Source organism: Cyanistes caeruleus, chromosome 3 (assembly GCF_971803275.1).
Source record: "Cyanistes caeruleus chromosome 3, bCyaCae1.hap1.1, whole genome shotgun sequence".
Lineage (NCBI taxonomy): Eukaryota > Metazoa > Chordata > Aves > Passeriformes > Paridae > Cyanistes > Cyanistes caeruleus.
The window spans coordinates 87,417,569-87,428,791 of NC_141703.1; positions in this window are offsets into that span (position 1 = coordinate 87,417,569).

The following is an 11,223-nucleotide window of genomic DNA, read 5'->3' on the forward strand; positions in this document are numbered from 1 at the left end:
ATACTAGCATAATTTAGGGAATTACTTTTAATAGCTGGGATAGCAGGGCAATGTTAACAGGTTCACATTTTGTCGAAACCAGAAGAATAGGGTCAAGGATTTTATTTGAGATGGGGAGTGAAAACTGAACCCAGTGTAGAACAATGTATTTTAAAAATCTTGAGTTGTATGAGAATAACATTTATTAACAACAATTCAGTTAATTAATACAATTTTAATTCTAAACAGATTTTGTTTCCCTATTTGTGATTACTAATAGATAGCCAAAGGATTTGATTTTGTAGAAGTAGTTACTGGTCCCCTTAAAAATTATGAGGTACAGAATGGTATTGAAAGAGAGCATATGCTTCCAAAACATTAAAAGTTTTGGCTAAACATCTATAAAACATCTTACAAAATGTGTGCCAAGCTGAGACTTCTAACATGCACTGTACCTGTTATACTGTTGTATAATTTGTTCTTACCCCTCAGGGCATGAGAATTCTTCACTATATCACAACAGTGAATTATTAAGTTAGGAGAAGGAAATGCAAGAAGATACCGTTATGTAATAGATTATGTCATCAGCATATGCATACAGAGAACAGTTTCTTTAAAAGGAAGGGAATGAAATGGAAATCTCCAGAGAAGTTACAATCAACTTGTCACAGGATCAGCAGCCTTGGTGAGTCTTTTACACTAGGAATGAATGCTGTGTCCTACTCAGTGCCATTTGGCCTGCTGTTGCTGACTTTGCCACTTCTCATTGAAATCTTTTCTGTTGAAGTTTGATATTCTTTTGTTTCCATTCATCTGCATTTGATATTTGTTTATGGGAACTGCTATGTATAACTTGGTCTTCAGACCATATTTTTGCACAAACTGTTTTGCCTGCATGCACAAATTCTGAAGATGACATCTGTGTAATTTACTACATCTTTCAAAGAGCTCGGAGTTGCACTCAGATTTCTCTGACTTAGAAAAGTAGATGGAACTACTGTGGTTTAGGCTGATTTTTTTTTAAAATTTTAGTTTTCCTTTTGACTCTCCTGAAAGTTTTTATTTGCAGCTGCAAAAAATAGGAGCAACAGTAATGCCTGCCATAGAAACCATGCTTTGACAAAGGTGAAGTTCACATTGTATTGATAAAATACTTGGATTTGTTAGGTACAGGTGGTAAAGAAAAACACAAACTTAACATCTGTTGGTATTCAGTCACTTGTAAAGGATGAGAGGAAAAGGACACACTGAGCATAGGCTTGAATTTTCTAAATGGATTCACACAAAAATAAACACTTAAGGAATTCTATAAACTGCCACTTACCCTTTCAAGTCTGGCTTGGTTATTCCTCCTGCCCAGCCTGGAAACCCTGGGCTCCATGCCATAGCAGCTGCACCCAGGGCAGGTGCTAGTCCCATCCTAGAGGCTGGGCAGGAGCAGACACTCCTCCACTCCTGTTTTTAAGACCAGGATGCCAACACCCCTGGTGTGACCAGTTCCTAGCACCAAGTCCCCTCACACAGGTCTGAGCTCATTGAGTTGGTCCAGAGAGCTATGGCTGCTTGAGCTACTGTAGATGAGACCACACTTGCTCCAGCTCTTGTCCCCAGCACCCCAGTCTGACTGCAGCCACTGGGCCAAATTCACTCATGCCACTCTCACCAGCTGCTGGCACCTCAGACTCACAGCACACATCTACATGGGATAATGACATTTCATGGAAAGATAGTTAAGAATGCATTTATATGAAGACAGACTTAAGATGAAGAATGCATCTTTAATATGAAGACAGACACTGACCAGCCTTGCTTTTCATGAAAGCTGTCCTTTTCCATCTATTCCCCTCATTATTCCTCCCCTGCCATCTTCACAGTCCTGGTTCAAATCCTTATGTTCCTCATTTCATCCTTTGTAATAGTTACAAACTCGAAGCCAACCCTCTCCAAAGCTGTGAATGTACCTTCTTAATGGCCTGTCAAATAGGGACTCTAGACATTTGATCCTTTGCATGATCTCTGCTCCTCATTGTTTCTGGGTTCTGGATATTTTTATTTCTGGCTTCCCATCTTCTGCATTGAAAAGCTCCTTGACTGGATTACTTTAATAAAGGTGACACTTTCACCTTTCACGTGCTCTTACATAACTCATATTTATTTTGTGGGAGAAACAGCTTAGGAAGTGATGATGTTGCTCATTTTTCTTTCTCCTTCAATGAAAAGCTTTACAGATAGCAGATGATAGGAAAAAAAAATTAAAAAAAAAAAAAAAAGCAGTTGTCTATGAAAAGAACTGTGGCCTATATTATCTGCTCCATTCCCCACAAACTTCTGTGCTTGCTGCTGCCTCAGGGTACAGCAGACAGTAGCTGTGACTCAGCTGAGGACGTAGCTGTTGCCACAGCTGCTCAGTGCTCTGTTTCTCAAGGCAGTAACTCACAGCAGCAACCTGATTTTGTCCTTTCTACACTGTTATCTCCTCCTTGCTTTTCTTGCGGCAAAGGCCCAGGACACACAGAAGCACAAAGGGCAGGTCCTCTCTACTTGGCACCCCTAAGATGTTCCAGGATCTTCAACAGCCCATAAACCTTTCCTGACTATGCTGTTGAGCTGCTTTAATTGGTTTTATGTATAAGAAATTTGAAATTGATATTTGAATTTGAAACTGAATTTGAAATTTGAACGGAAACCCAGGAGGCTCCATCTGAACATCAGGAAACACTTTTGTACCATGAGGGTGCCTGAGAACTGGAGGAAGTTGCCCAGAGGCTGCAGTCTCCACACTTGGAGGTACTCAAAAGCCATCTGAATATGGTCCTGAGCAACTGGCTCTAGAAGGACCTGGCTGAGCAGGGAAATTGGGCCAGATGTCTTCCAGAGCTCCCTTCCAACAACAGCCATTCTGTGATTCTGGGTATAAAAGATACTGAGTGCTAGTTATGCCAGGGGATGAAGGTTCATGAAGGTATGAAGTATGCAAGGACAGCTGTACATTTGTGGTGAGGCAACCAGCAGTAATGGGTATGCTTGAAGAAAAATTGTTAAATGTGAGGACAGAATTATAGTAATTCATGTGAGGAATAGTCTTCCAAGGCCTGCTAGAGAACTTCCCCTCTCAGATGCTGATGCTTCACAAAATTGTCCCTGAAACAGGCTGTGGGAATAATCCTCTTCAAGCTACAGGATGGTTCTCTTGTCTCTAATTCTGGTAATTTGTCATTTCCATCCTTTTCTTCCTTAGTTTCTCTCTGCCATCAGTACCCATTCTTTCTGTGGTTCCCCGCCCTTTCCAAATAGAGTGAAGAGTGACACTGCCTGAGAGAGGAGGAGGAAACGTTACCTCCTGTTAATTTACTGAGCTGTCCCATTGCCAGCCCAGCAGAGAGAGATTAAAGCAGGGAAGCAGACAGAACAGGAGGGGGCAGGGAGTCTCTGGTTACACTCTCCCTCTGTGTCTTTCCCTCACCAGTAACCTTCTCTCTCAGGGTGCTCTGAGGGATTTTAGCTGAAGCCTTGTGCCTGTTTCACTCCATGATTTTGCTGGGGAGGGCAGACAGGAAGACATTGCCCTGAACAACCCCTGCTCCACAGGACGTTGTCTCTGGGGATATGACTGGGGATGCCTCTCCAACGAAAGCGTTCCGATACCAAGAAACTCTGGTGAGTAGGATACCTGCAGCAGCACAGAATGTTTCCTACATGAGAGCTGGCTTCCCTCCTCTGCTTAAGGGTAGAGCTGAATGCTTTCTTTGCCTACAAATATCCTTCCCTGTTTGCATTAGACAAACTCCGTGAGACCTCTGCCCGAGCACATGCTCCAATAGTGGCTTCCTTCAAGAGAGAACGTGGCCATGTTCTCCTTGAATTCCTAATCCCCATGGGTGAACAATTTACATCACCAGGCAGGTTAAAAAATGCTGGTATGAGTCAGAGCTGAGTCTGCAGAGCTACACAGAAATGCAACTGCAGGTTGTGAATGGGTTTCTCTTTCCAAGACAGCAACAGATAAGGCCCTGAAACCATTCCCTGCCCTTTGTTACAGCTGCCACAGGAAGTGGTTGGGATTCTGCCACAGTGGTGCCTACAGGTGCTGTGAGAACGTGGAGCATGTTGCTCTATGGCATCCTTTGGGAACATCCCAGTGGGATCTTGCATTGTTTTGTTTTATAGGTATTTGGATGCAGACTCTTGAGCCTCCTTTTGCTTTAGCTGCTTTAAGTAGTTTCTGCCAACTAGCAGAAATGAGATTCATTGCATGTCTGTGAGTCCTCACACTTTACTGGACAAGTGGAGGTAGCAGTTTGTGCTGTGCCTAAAAAGCCTTTTGCTTTGGTCCCTGAAGTGCAAATTAGCCTCATACAGTCCAGATTGCCTAAGGAACAGCATGAATGAAATCCCAGCCTTTAAAAATGAATAGTGGCCTGTTTGTACCTGAGCATGCAAAATTTTGATAACAGTGTTTAGAAAGAAGCAAGACTGTTGGGGCTAAGAAAAAATGAAATCTCATTCTCTTAGAGCTACTGCAAAGAAAGATGGGCTTTTTACATGTTGCTCCGTGGCCTCTTTTGAGCACATCTGAGTAGGGTCTTGGCACTGCTTTGTTTTATAGGTCTTTGGATGCAGGCTGTTGCCACACTTTCTGGTTCTGTTTCTAGAGCACCTGTTTTAGTAAGGAGAAGGTATGGTTGTCTTTGGGAGCAGGAGGCTGAGGTGAAGAACTGCAGAGTGGCTTTCAGTCAAAAATATTCTGCTGCTGAACACAGCTCATGTGTATGAAGAGCACTTTACAGATGAATGAAGACTCCATTATCTTCAGTGTGACCATATAGCCCTTTATGACTGAAATCTTCATTTCAAATCCAGACTTACAGACTGAATATAAATTTCTTAGTGATCCATGCAGGCACATCACAAGCACACACTCTTGACAGAGGTTTATTAAAAATGCTATTTATCACATATGAAGTATTAACATTGCCAAAGGAGCCAATCAGTACAGTGGAAGGATTAGGATGAATTTCATTTCTTGGCCTGACTATCTGCATTCAAATATAAAAAAGAAGCATCCTCAGTGTCAGAATTGAGTAGCATCAACAGTAAATCATCGAGACTGAGCCTAATATAGGACATAAATGGATTGTCATGACCTGTTTGAACTATAAACAAACAACTAATGATTGCATGAGGTACTGAACTGTAAGGAAATACTACAAACCCAAATAAAAGCAGTGGTAAGAAAGAGAGCATGAACCAGAACAAGATGCAGTAGTGAGTATGCTACTTGGATAAAATGGCTATATTTCTTCTTCAGCTATAACAAACACATGGATTGCTACAATTTTCAGTTTTAGCTTCTTAGTGTAGAACTAGACTAGTCAGAGAAAATAGACTAATAAGAGTTTTATTGAATGCTTGTGGGAAGACACAGCTAGCACCAGATTTCTTGAGTTCAAAGAGCATGATTTGTATAACTTGAGCTAAGGCAAATCTTTGACAAAATATTTGTCCATTACTAAATAGCTATTTGTGAGAGAAAGAAATACAATGTATTGCATTATATTAATTTATTCATAAATTTAACCTAAATATTTGCCACTGAGAGCTCTTCTAGGTCTTCTGGGCAGAACAGGATTGTGTAATAAATTTTATCTCTTTGATTCCTTGAGTACCTGCATAGGTAAACCCCAAATGACTAGTTCTTTGTTGAATTCAAGTCATCCCCATCCCTGATAAGCTTTATGATAAGGTGGCAGCCATGCTATGACCCATTTCATTAGAGATGACTCTAAAGTTAGGAATTCTTCAAGAATGACCACATATACTCGAGTCCTTAGGGATCACAGGCAGAGTAGCAGCTAGTTACTGGAGCAAGTATTTGCTGGCTCTAATCCAGGAATTAGTGCTAATAAGGCACTGAATCACTAATCTCAACTGAAGATAAATTATTTCTCAAAACAAGCAAAATTAAGAACATTTATAAGGATAATGCAGCAAGTGAAAAAAGGACTGTAATTCTGGATGTTGTTGCCTCAAGTGTTGTTGCCAGACGCTCTCAGGACTTGAGAATCTTAGCAATTTACACCTTAAAATGCTATCTTTAGGAGCAGGCTCCTCTCAAGTATCAGCATTACATCTGTTCACTCCATGTACCCAGTCATGTTAGATCGTTCTTGTTTAGTGAGCGAACAGAAGCAGAGAGCACTTCTGAACTAATGCTGCACACATCAGTTTTCAGACACAAAGCCACCACTGCTCTCTGGGCATGCTGGTTGGTCATAAAAGACATACAGTAGGTCATTGCTTGGTTCCAAAGACTGTAGAAATGGCTGCTATTTTCTTCTGATTTAGAAAATCTATTGCAGTGTCACAATCCATGGGCGAAGTCACTTAGGAAGCCTGTGTATCTTGAGATGAAAAGCTGCTGGTTAGCCTTCAAGGTCACAAACCATCTACATGAAACTGATGATGTGTCAACTGGCCATTTCTTGTCCTTAAGTCCCTTCTATGACTGAAGTATCTGTGTGTGTTTATATACTGTGGTCACTTTATTAATTTTTTCTGCTCCTGGCTCTTCTTTTTTTCTTTCTTTTTTTTTTTTTTTTTTCTTTTTTGCCATTTCCAATAATCTCTTTTAGCTATTTGTTTCCCAGGTGTTCATTGAGTGTTTGTCACTTGCTCTTTTACCCTTCCCTTGTTACCCTCACATACCTTCTCCTCACTCTTGTGTTCTGCTGTGTCTCCTCGATTTGTTTCTCTGCTGCTCTTGCTCTCAGTATACGAGGCCAAGTGTTAGGTTTCACAGCTGTGTTTTTCTCTGTGCCTTCCTCACATCACTGCCATTGGATTCTGTTCTAAAAATATCCCATGTGACCCTTTCCCTGTGCTGTCCCAAGGCAGAGAGGGGATTCTCCCCAGCTCCCCTCTCCTCTTTTTATTTTTGAAAGTGTTGTCAATCATACAGAAAGGAATGTTAGAAGGCAGAAGAGACCTGGGGAATTGAGGTCATGAGAAAAATCACTTGTGCAGATTTGTATTGCCAATTCCAAAGCTGGAGAGGACAAAAGATGCTGATGAACATGGGGCCAAGTTGTACGTGGCAAGATGTAGGCTTCTGAGAATGACAATGGAAAAAATAAAAAGGAATTCTTCCTTTGGTCCATCTCTGCATGGGAGAGATATTCAAGGCTACCCTATGTGTTTAAGAGATGGGGATAGGAGTTTTTGCTGTATTTTGCTGTGATCTTAAGCTCTGCTGTGAGAGCTAGCAGCTTCTTGAGGAAATTTTCTCATTTCCAGTTTGTATTGCTAGCGCGCCTGGTCTCCATCGTTCTATTAATAATTGACGTTTGCCTGCCAGTATTTTGGTTTTGTCACCATCAAAGCAAAAAACCAAGAATCACAGAAGGATCTAGAATGGAAGAGAACATTGGCAGTATCCTGCCCCCTGCTTGGTTATGAATTTCCCTTGTTCCAAGTCATGGCTGCTGCCTCTTGCATCTTCCTCGTGCCTCTCTGAGGAGAGCCTGGTGCTGTCTTGTCTGTACCCTCCCCCTGGGTGTATTTGTGTTTGCTGTTGGCAAATCAGTCTCTTCTCTGAGGTGAATAATCCCTGCTCCTTCAACTTCTCCAGTCAACCATCCAGGCAGGACTTCCTGAGGTGACACCCACAGCTGCACACCTATGCTGTATATTCCTGACTTAACGACCTTTCCCATGGAGAAAGTCTGGTTTCACAGCAGCACGTGCAACAGAAATGACACCAAGGCTTTGCCTTGCCTGGCTGTTGCCCATGTTGTCCTTGTACTGAGCTATGGGAGTAGTTACAACCCCACAGGAGCAGGTTGCCTGCAGACACCGTACCCTGGATACCATCATCCTATCATCTGCTACTTGCAGAAAAGTATTTTTTTTGATCCATTTCCCACATCATTCAGCTATTGGGCCCTGTTGTGAAGGTGTCCATAATTACATTTCCATGAATTGTACAGGCCTCCTGCCCAAAGAAATAAATTCCAAGGGCTGGCAGCATGCCAATCAGTCTAAATGTTGCCTCTGATCTTGGGCTGTAAAAGGTACAAAAATTTGCTCATGTGTAAATGGCATATGGGGGTATCCCACATTTGTATGAAACCTAATAGGGTAGCTGCATGCTATAAGCTTTTTTATATATGGACAAAGAAAATACATTATTGCTTTGACATCTGGTGTGTGCTACTTTGGCAATACAGCAAATTAAATTATTTCAGGCAAGTTTGGGGCAGGGGGTATATGTGTAGAAGAACCATGTACTAGAATTCCTGACATTAGAAAAAGACAACTTGTTGCTAGTATAATTCTCAACCATGGCAGTAGAGGTGCAACTGGAATACAGAGATTACTGCCCCAGCTGTACAGCAGGTGGCATACAAAGTATGGTAGATGAGAAATAATTCATCAATACATGCTCATGTACAGAAATGTATGGTAAATAAAAATCCTCAGGGTAAACTCAACTATCTTCAGTTGTGAATCTCCACAAAAACACAGCAGAGAACTTGGGCATGCAGAAGAGAAGCTGGCAGTAAGCACGACATAAAAATAAGTTATTTTGTTAATGTTTACTTTAGAAAAGTAGGAGGATGTTGCTGTTGTCAGTATTGATGGAACAGCTTCCACGTACCTGTATGATACAATGATCACTGTTAACTTGTTTATACAGAGGCAGGACAGAAAAAAGTTTAATAAAGCTGGATACTACCTCATTGGAACCTGCTTATTTTAAATGTTCGTATTTACTATGAAGTGACACAGACTTTTTGGCAGAACCAGATTACATTGCTGTTTCTTTGCATGGGAAGACATATAATGTTCTTGTATTCGTTAATCACACAATTCTCAGCACTGAACAAAGAAGCAGCAGAGAGATCCTCCACATGTGACTGCAACAAACACTTTGGTCTTTGGACCTTGGTAAGGGCATAGTCAGGGTTAAAGGATTTGTTCAGGTTTTTAAAACTCAGCCATTTATCTCTGCAACAAATTCCTGCCTCTTGGTGAAGAAATCGATTCTTACTTGTTCTTAAGGGAACCAAGTGGCTGTTGGGATTGACAGTCATCCATTTCCACAACATATTTGTAAAAGGTCATGGATCAGGCATGTTTGCCTATCATCTATCAGCACTGAGAGTGGATTCCAGAAGCACATAAAAACACAAAGCACCTTCATCTACTGCACAGTGCTATTGCGAGTGTGCCACGTACAGTTTTTCAAAGGAAGTAAAATACCTGTAGCTTTAAAAACTGACCAAATACATGCAGTATGTCGTTTTCTGTTTTGGTGCTGTGAGGAAACATTACTTTGTGCACAGGTAAGACTAGTTGGACAAACTTGAATCTGAAACAAAGTTGGGGTGGCACAGTCTAGCATACTCATCCTTTGATTACATGTAAACTACTATAGTGACTATGGATGTCTATATCCTGAGACTTTGCGTCACCCATATCTCTAATGGGACACTGAAGAGAAGAGAACTTGCCTGAAGACCAGTCACAGAGGTTGACAAATTATTTAACTGTGAGGAGGAACACATTCCTTTTAGCAGGTATAGAAAAATAACTATCTATTTTGAGTATGTGGTCATCCCAGGACTGACCACAGTCCTGCAAGCAGATTTCAGAATTAGATGATGCTTTCTTCAGACCATTGGAAGAGGTCATGTTCATAGTCCCTGGAAGAAACCTGCTGCAGCAGCAAGAGCAGGGCACAAGCAATCCAGGACGTTTCTGCAGTGCATTGCCAACAAGTTCATAACAAGATAATAAAAGAGACAGCAAGAGGAGGTGCTCTGCTGGACCAGAAGAGGAAGGATGGGTTAGGAATGTGAATATCCAGGACAGCTTCTGGATTTGAGGAGGGAGAAGGGCTCAAAATAAGGTCTCAATCCTTGAGTTCAGAAGAGAAGTCTTTGACACTTCAGTGATCTTCTTGGAAGAATCCCATGGGAAATGGCCCTGCAGGGAAGAGAGGTTCAAGAGAGCTGGTTTTTGTACAGGAATCATCTCCTCCAAGCTCAGGAATGATCCATCCTTACGAGCAGGAAATCAAGCAAAGGCAGAAGGAGGCCTGCATGAATTAGGAAGGAGGTCCTGACTAAACTCTGACAGGTGACCTGGTAGGAACCTAGGGACACCAGCCATGAGTTAAAGGATGAGGTTAAGAAAACCGAAACTCATCTGGAGTTGAATCTGGTGAGGGACATGAAGGACAACAAGAAAGGTTTCTACAGGTGTGTCAGCAGCAAAAATTAAGGCAATGGAAAATGTGGGCTCTCTTCTAGAGAATCAAGGCAAATTGATTCTAAAGAAGATAATGAATAGCAAGGACCCTCGTTGGAGGAGGATGAGGTCAGAGAACATTTAAACAAACTGGGCATGCACAAATCCATGGAACCTGATGGGATGCACCCACCAGCGTGAGGGAATTGGTCTCCTTGCAAGGCCACTTTCTATTTAATCTTTCAAAGGTCACAGGGATTCAGAGTGGTAACTGAGGACAGGAAGAAAACAAATGCCACTCCTATCTTCAAAAGGAGTAAGAAGTCCAGCAAACCACAGGCTGACCCACTTCAGCTCAATCCCCATAAAGGTGGTAGAGCAACTCATTTTGGGAACCATTTCTAGACCCATGAAGGACAGAAAGATGATTGGGAGTGGCCAGTATGGAACTGTGAAGGGACAATCACACTTAACCAACACAGTTCAGTGATCAGATGAGACAGCTCAGAGAACAGATGAAGGAAGAGCAGTGGATTATGTTTATCTTTACTTTAGCAATGCTTTTGTCTCCCACCATATCCTCACAGTAAGCTGATTAAGTACAGGCTGGACAAGTGGACCTCGGAGTGGATTGAAAACTGGCTGAACTGCAGGGTGCCAAAGGTTATGATCAGCAGCACCTACTTCTGTTTAGCTGTGATGAGGCTAAACCTGGACTCGTGTCCAGGTCTGGGCTCCCCAGCTCATAAAACCTGTGAAGCTACTGGAGAGGGTTCTGCAAAAGGCCACAAAGATGATGAAAGGACAGGAGCATCTCACATCTGAGGAAAGGTTGAAATAATTGGGATTGTTATTTCAGTCATGATTGTTATTTCAGCAAAGGCTCAGGGGAGGTCTTATTATCGGATGGAAAACTGAAGATGGTGGAGCCATTCTCTTCTCAGTGGAGCCCAGTCACAGGACAAGATGGAATGGGCACAAATTGAAACACAA